The sequence below is a fragment of the Oncorhynchus keta genome, unplaced genomic scaffold (assembly GCF_023373465.1).
Source record: "Oncorhynchus keta strain PuntledgeMale-10-30-2019 unplaced genomic scaffold, Oket_V2 Un_contig_11871_pilon_pilon, whole genome shotgun sequence".
Taxonomy (NCBI): Eukaryota; Metazoa; Chordata; class Actinopteri; order Salmoniformes; family Salmonidae; genus Oncorhynchus; species Oncorhynchus keta.
Window position 1 is genome coordinate 106,175 of NW_026277659.1, and position 7,193 is coordinate 113,367.

The following is a 7,193-nucleotide window of genomic DNA, read 5'->3' on the forward strand; positions in this document are numbered from 1 at the left end:
TCCTCTGAAAGTAAGTAATGTCTTGCTTTTTCATCTGACATTTTGACATCAGTGTTACATTAAAGTTGCTTGTCATTGCTACATGACAGTAGGTTTTCATAAGACAAGGCTGCATGAAGTGTGAACTGCAGCTTTCTTGGATCCACAAAAAAATGTGTTTTTGGGGAATGCGGGCATCGATCCCACTACCTATAGCATGCTAAGCAAACACAATACCAATTGATCAAATTCCCCAGCTGTTTGGAATTGCCACAAGGAGCAACCAAGAGTGTCCAGTCTTGTCAGGCTATGCTGTTGGTGGACTTGTTAGTTTGCGCTCCAGCACTTGCAGAGGCTCGGGGCATCTCAACAATTGTGCTCTGTAGCCAGCGGCCGGTTAGCTCAGTTGGTTAGAGTGTGTGATACGCTGCTCTCTGAAAGTAAGTAATGTCTTTCTTTTTCATCTGACATTGTGACATCAGTGTTACATGAGAGTTTCTTGTCATTGTTACATGACAGTTTCTTGTCATTGTTTACATGACAGTAGGTTGTCGTAAGACAAGGCTGCATGAAGTGTGAACTGGAGTTTTCTTGGATCCATAAAACAATGTGCTTTTGGAGAATGTGGGCATCGATCCCACTACCTCACGCGTGCAAAGCATTTGAGCTAATTCCCCAGCCGTTTGGAATTTCCACAAGAAGCAACCAAGAGGGTCCAGTCTTGTCAGGCTATGCTGTTGGTGGACTTGTTTGTTGATGTGCCAGCACTTGCAGAGGCTCAGTGCATTTCAACAATTGAGCAAAATAGCAAATGGCCGGTTAGCTCAGTTGGTTAGAGTGTGGTGCTAATAACGCCAAGGTCATGGGTTCGATCCCCATACTGGCTATTATGTACATTTTGAGTGTCAAAATTACGAGTCACATGCATGTGAATTGTCAAGGGTGCCACAGAATTTTGTTGAGTGAATTGCCGGAATAGCTCAGTTGGGAGAGCGTTAGACTGAAGATCTAAAGGTCCCTGGTTCGATCCCGGGTTTCGGCATCTTTATTTGTTCTTTCTTTATGCTCTGGCTTCAAGGAATCTTTCCACAGCTTTGTTTGTGGGCCTCAATGGTGTGTGCTACGCTGCTCCTCTGAAAGTAAGTAATGTCTTGCTTTTTCATCTGACATTTTGACATCAGTGTTACATTAAAGTTGCTTGTCATTGCTACATGACAGTAGGTTTTCATAAGACAAGGCTGCATGAAGTGTGAACTGCAGCTTTCTTGGATCCACAAAAAAATGTGTTTTTGGGGAATGCGGGCATCGATCCCACTACCTATAGCATGCTAAGCAAACACAATACCAATTGATCAAATTCCCCAGCTGTTTGGAATTGCCACAAGGAGCAACCAAGAGTGCCCAGTCTTGTCAGGCTATGCTGTTGGTGGACTTGTTAGTTTGCGCTCCAGCACTTGCAGAGGCTCGGTGCATCTCAACAATTGTGCTCTGTAGCCAGCGGCCGGTTAGCTCAGTTGGTTAGAGTGTGTGATACGCTGCTCTCTGAAAGTAAGTAATGTCTTTCTTTTTCATCTGACATTGTGACATCAGTGTTACATGAGAGTTTCTTGTCATTGTTACATGACAGTTTCTTGTCATTGTTTACATGACAGTAGGTTGTCGTAAGACAAGGCTGCATGAAGTGTGAACTGGAGTTTTCTTGGATCCATAAAACAATGTGCTTTTGGAGAATGTGGGCATCGATCCCACTACCTCACGCGTGCAAAGCATTTGAGCTAATTCCCCAGCCGTTTGGAATTTCCACAAGAAGCAACCAAGAGGGTCCAGTCTTGTCAGGCTATGCTGTTGGTGGACTTGTTTGTTGATGTGCCAGCACTTGCAGAGGCTCAGTGCATTTCAACAATTGAGCAAAATAGCAAATGGCCGGTTAGCTCAGTTGGTTAGAGTGTGGTGCTAATAACGCCAAGGTCATGGGTTCGATCCCCATACTGGCTATTATGTACATTTTGAGTGTCAAAATTACGAGTCACATGCATGTGAATTGTCAAGGGTGCCACAGAATTATGTTGAGTGAATTGCCGGAATAGCTCAGTTGGGAGAGCGTTAGACTGAAGATCTAAAGGTCCCTGGTTCGATCCCGGGTTTCGGCATCTTTATTTGTTCTTTCTTTATGCTCTGGCTTCAAGGAACCTTTCCACAGCTTTGTTTGTGGGCCTCAATGGTGTGTGCTACGCTGCTCCTCTGAAAGTAAGTAATGTCTTGCTTTTTCATCTGACATTTTGACATCAGTGTTACATTAAAGTTGCTTGTCATTGCTACATGACAGTAGGTTTCATAAGACAAGGCTGCATGAAGTGTGAACTGCAGCTTTCTTGGATCCACAAAAAAATGTGTTTTTGGGGAATGCGGGCATCGATCCCACTACCTATAGCATGCTAAGCAAACACAATACCAATTGATCAAATTCCCCAGCTGTTTGGAATTGCCACAAGGAGCAACCAAGAGTGTCCAGTCTTGTCAGGCTATGCTGTTGGTGGACTTGTTAGTTTGCGCTCCAGCACTTGCAGAGGCTCGGTGCATCTCAACAATTGTGCTCTGTAGCCAGCGGCCGGTTAGCTCAGTTGGTTAGAGTGTGTGATACGCTGCTCTCTGAAAGTAAGTAATGTCTTTCTTTTTCATCTGACATTGTGACATCAGTGTTACATGAGAGTTTCTTGTCATTGTTACATGACAGTTTCTTGTCATTGTTTACATGACAGTAGGTTGTCGTAAGACAAGGCTGCATGAAGTGTGAACTGGAGTTTTCTTGGATCCATAAAACAATGTGCTTTTGGAGAATGTGGGCATCGATCCCACTACCTCACGCGTGCAAAGCATTTGAGCTAATTCCCCAGCCGTTTGGAATTTCCACAAGAAGCAACCAAGAGGGTCCAGTCTTGTCAGGCTATGCTGTTGGTGGACTTGTTTGTTGATGTGCCAGCACTTGCAGAGGCTCAGTGCATTTCAACAATTGAGCAAAATAGCAAATGGCCGGTTAGCTCAGTTGGTTAGAGTGTGGTGCTAATAACGCCAAGGTCATGGGTTCGATCCCCATACTGGCTATTATGTACATTTTGAGTGTCAAAATTACGAGTCACATGCATGTGAATTGTCAAGGGTGCCACAGAATTTTGTTGAGTGAATTGCCGGAATAGCTCAGTTGGGAGAGCGTTAGACTGAAGATCTAAAGGTCCCTGGTTCGATCCCTGGGTTTCGGCATCTTTATTTGTTCTTTCTTTATGCTCTGGCTTCAAGGAACCTTTCCACAGCTTTGTTTGTGGGCCTCAATGGTGTGTGCTACGCTGCTCCTCTGAAAGTAAGTAATGTCTTGCTTTTTCATCTGACATTTGACATCAGTGTTACATTAAAGTTGCTTGTCATTGCTACATGACAGTAGGTTGTCATAAGACAAGGCTGCATGAAGTGTGAACTGCAGCTTTCTTGGATCCACAAAAAATGTGTTTTTGGGGAATGCGGGCATCGATCCCACTACCTATAGCATGCTAAGCAAACACAATACCAATTGATCAAATTCCCCAGCTGTTTGGAATTGCCACAAGGAGCAACCAAGAGTGCCCAGTCTTGTCAGGCTATGCTGTTGGTGGACTTGTTAGTTTGCGCTCCAGCACTTGCAGAGGCTCGGTGCATCTCAACAATTGTGCTCTGTAGCCAGCGGCCGGTTAGCTCAGTTGGTTAGAGTGTGTGATACGCTGCTCTCTGAAAGTAAGTAATGTCTTTCTTTTTCATCTGACATTGTGACATCAGTGTTACATGAGAGTTTCTTGTCATTGTTACATGACAGTTTCTTGTCATTGTTTACATGACAGTAGGTTGTCGTAAGACAAGGCTGCATGAAGTGTGAACTGGAGTTTTCTTGGATCCATAAAACAATGTGCTTTTGGAGAATGTGGGCATCGATCCCACTACCTCACGCGTGCAAAGCATTTGAGCTAATTCCCCAGCCGTTTGGAATTTCCACAAGAAGCAACCAAGAGGGTCCAGTCTTGTCAGGCTATGCTGTTGGTGGACTTGTTTGTTGATGTGCCAGCACTTGCAGAGGCTCAGTGCATTTCAACAATTGAGCAAAATAGCAAATGGCCGGTTAGCTCAGTTGGTTAGAGTGTGGTGCTAATAACGCCAAGGTCATGGGTTCGATCCCCATACTGGCTATTATGTACATTTTGAGTGTCAAAATTACGAGTCACATGCATGTGAATTGTCAAGGGTGCCACAGAATTATGTTGAGTGAATTGCCGGAATAGCTCAGTTGGGAGAGCGTTAGACTGAAGATCTAAAGGTCCCTTGTTCGATCCGGGTTTCGGCATCTTTATTTGTTCTTTCTTTATGCTCTGGCTTCAAGGAACCTTTCCACAGCTTTGTTTGTGGGCCTCAATGGTGTGTGCTACGCTGCTCCTCTGAAAGTAAGTAATGTCTTGCTTTTTCATCTGACATTTTGACATCAGTGTTACATTAAAGTTGCTTGTCATTGCTACATGACAGTAGGTTTCATAAGACAAGGCTGCATGAAGTGTGAACTGCAGCTTTCTTGGATCCACAAAAAAATGTGTTTTTGGGGAATGCGGGCATCGATCCCACTACCTATAGCATGCTAAGCAAACACAATACCAATTGATCAAATTCCCCAGCTGTTTGGAATTGCCACAAGGAGCAACCAAGAGTGTCCAGTCTTGTCAGGCTATGCTGTTGGTGGACTTGTTAGTTTGCGCTCCAGCACTTGCAGAGGCTCGGTGCATCTCAACAATTGTGCTCTGTAGCCAGCGGCCGGTTAGCTCAGTTGGTTAGAGTGTGTGATACGCTGCTCTCTGAAAGTAAGTAATGTCTTTCTTTTTCATCTGACATTGTGACATCAGTGTTACATGAGAGTTTCTTGTCATTGTTACATGACAGTTTCTTGTCATTGTTTACATGACAGTAGGTTGTCGTAAGACAAGGCTGCATGAAGTGTGAACTGGAGTTTTCTTGGATCCATAAAACAATGTGCTTTTGGAGAATGTGGGCATCGATCCCACTACCTCACGCGTGCAAAGCATTTGAGCTAATTCCCCAGCCGTTTGGAATTTCCACAAGAAGCAACCAAGAGGGTCCAGTCTTGTCAGGCTATGCTGTTGGTGGACTTGTTTGTTGATGTGCCAGCACTTGCAGAGGCTCAGTGCATTTCAACAATTGAGCAAAATAGCAAATGGCCGGTTAGCTCAGTTGGTTAGAGTGTGGTGCTAATAACGCCAAGGTCATGGGTTCGATCCCCATACTGGCTATTATGTACATTTTGAGTGTCAAAATTACGAGTCACATGCATGTGAATTGTCAAGGGTGCCACAGAATTATGTTGAGTGAATTGCCGGAATAGCTCAGTTGGGAGAGCGTTAGACTGAAGATCTAAAGGTCCCTGGTTTGATCCGGGTTTCGGCATCTTTATTTGTTCTTTCTTTATGCTCTGGCTTCAAGGAACCTTTCCACAGCTTTGTTTGTGGGCCTCAATGGTGTGTGCTACGCTGCTCCTCTGAAAGTAAGTAATGTCTTGCTTTTTCATCTGACATTTTGACATCAGTGTTACATTAAAGTTGCTTGTCATTGCTACATGACAGTAGGTTGTCATAAGACAAGGCTGCATGAAGTGTGAACTGCAGCTTTCTTGGATCCACAAAAAATGTGTTTTTGGGGAATGCGGGCATCGATCCCACTACCTATAGCATGCTAAGCAAACACAATACCAATTGATCAAATTCCCCAGCTGTTTGGAATTGCCACAAGGAGCAACCAAGAGTGCCCAGTCTTGTCAGGCTATGCTGTTGGTGGACTTGTTAGTTTGCGCTCCAGCACTTGCAGAGGCTCGGTGCATCTCAACAATTGTGCTCTGTAGCCAGCGGCCGGTTAGCTCAGTTGGTTAGAGTGTGTGATACGCTGCTCTCTGAAAGTAAGTAATGTCTTTCTTTTTCATCTGACATTGTGACATCAGTGTTACATGAGAGTTTCTTGTCATTGTTACATGACAGTTTCTTGTCATTGTTTACATGACAGTAGGTTGTCGTAAGACAAGGCTGCATGAAGTGTGAACTGGAGTTTTCTTGGATCCATAAAACAATGTGCTTTTGGAGAATGTGGGCATCGATCCCACTACCTCACGCGTGCAAAGCATTTGAGCTAATTCCCCAGCCGTTTGGAATTTCCACAAGAAGCAACCAAGAGGGTCCAGTCTTGTCAGGCTATGCTGTTGGTGGACTTGTTTGTTGATGTGCCAGCACTTGCAGAGGCTCAGTGCATTTCAACAATTGAGCAAAATAGCAAATGGCTGTTAGCTCAGTTGGTTAGAGTGTGGTGCTAATAACGCCAAGGTCATGGGTTCGATCCCCATACTGGCTATTATGTACATTTTGAGTGTCAAAATTACGAGTCACATGCATGTGAATTGTCAAGGGTGCCACAGAATTATGTTGAGTGAATTGCCGGAATAGCTCAGTTGGGAGAGCGTTAGACTGAAGATCTAAAGGTCCCTGTTTGATCCTGGGTTTCGGCATCTTTATTTGTTCTTTCTTTATGCTCTGGCTTCAAGGAACCTTTCCACAGCTTTGTTTGTGGGCCTCAATGGTGTGTGCTACGCTGCTCCTCTGAAAGTAAGTAATGTCTTGCTTTTTCATCTGACATTTTGACATCAGTGTTACATTAAAGTTGCTTGTCATTGCTACATGACAGTAGGTTTTCATAAGACAAGGCTGCATGAAGTGTGAACTGCAGCTTTCTTGGATCCACAAAAAATGTGTTTTTGGGAATGCGGGCATCGATCCCACTACCTATAGCATGCTAAGCAAACACAATACCAATTGATCAAATTCCCCAGCTGTTTGGAATTGCCACAAGGAGCAACCAAGAGTGTCCAGTCTTGTCAGGCTATGCTGTTGGTGGACTTGTTAGTTTGCGCTCCAGCACTTGCAGAGGCTCGGTGCATCTCAACAATTGTGCTCTGTAGCCAGCGGCCGGTCAGCTCAGTTGGTTAGAGTGTGTGATACGCTGCTCTCTGAAAGTAAGTAATGTCTTTCTTTTTCATCTGACATTGTGACATCAGTGTTACATGAGAGTTTCTTGTCATTGTTACATGACAGTTTCTTGTCATTGTTTACATGACAGTAGGTTGTCATAAGACAAGGCTGCATGAAGTG

General features: G+C 44.3%; 8 non-coding genes across 8 annotated transcripts; all 8 read left to right on the forward strand.

Annotated features, from left to right (window-relative positions):
* Positions 1-792: 792 nt before the first annotated feature.
* trnai-aau (transfer RNA isoleucine (anticodon AAU)) lies at positions 793-866 on the forward strand. The gene has a single exon. It is a non-coding gene; the product is annotated as a tRNA-Ile (tRNA).
* Positions 867-948: 82 nt separating this feature from the next.
* Positions 949-1,021, forward strand: trnaf-gaa (transfer RNA phenylalanine (anticodon GAA)). Its single transcript has one exon. It is a non-coding gene; the product is annotated as a tRNA-Phe (tRNA).
* An 879-nt stretch (positions 1,022-1,900) lies between these two features.
* Positions 1,901-1,974, forward strand: trnai-aau (transfer RNA isoleucine (anticodon AAU)). The gene has a single exon. It is a non-coding gene; the product is annotated as a tRNA-Ile (tRNA).
* Positions 1,975-2,056: 82 nt separating this feature from the next.
* Positions 2,057-2,129, forward strand: trnaf-gaa (transfer RNA phenylalanine (anticodon GAA)). Its single transcript has one exon. It is a non-coding gene; the product is annotated as a tRNA-Phe (tRNA).
* An 878-nt stretch (positions 2,130-3,007) lies between these two features.
* trnai-aau (transfer RNA isoleucine (anticodon AAU)) lies at positions 3,008-3,081 on the forward strand. Its single transcript has one exon. It is a non-coding gene; the product is annotated as a tRNA-Ile (tRNA).
* An 82-nt stretch (positions 3,082-3,163) lies between these two features.
* Positions 3,164-3,237, forward strand: trnaf-gaa (transfer RNA phenylalanine (anticodon GAA)). Its single transcript has one exon. It is a non-coding gene; the product is annotated as a tRNA-Phe (tRNA).
* An 877-nt stretch (positions 3,238-4,114) lies between these two features.
* On the forward strand, positions 4,115-4,188 carry trnai-aau (transfer RNA isoleucine (anticodon AAU)). Its single transcript has one exon. It is a non-coding gene; the product is annotated as a tRNA-Ile (tRNA).
* Positions 4,189-5,220: 1,032 nt separating this feature from the next.
* On the forward strand, positions 5,221-5,294 carry trnai-aau (transfer RNA isoleucine (anticodon AAU)). The gene has a single exon. It is a non-coding gene; the product is annotated as a tRNA-Ile (tRNA).
* The last annotated feature ends 1,899 nt before the right edge of the window (positions 5,295-7,193 follow it).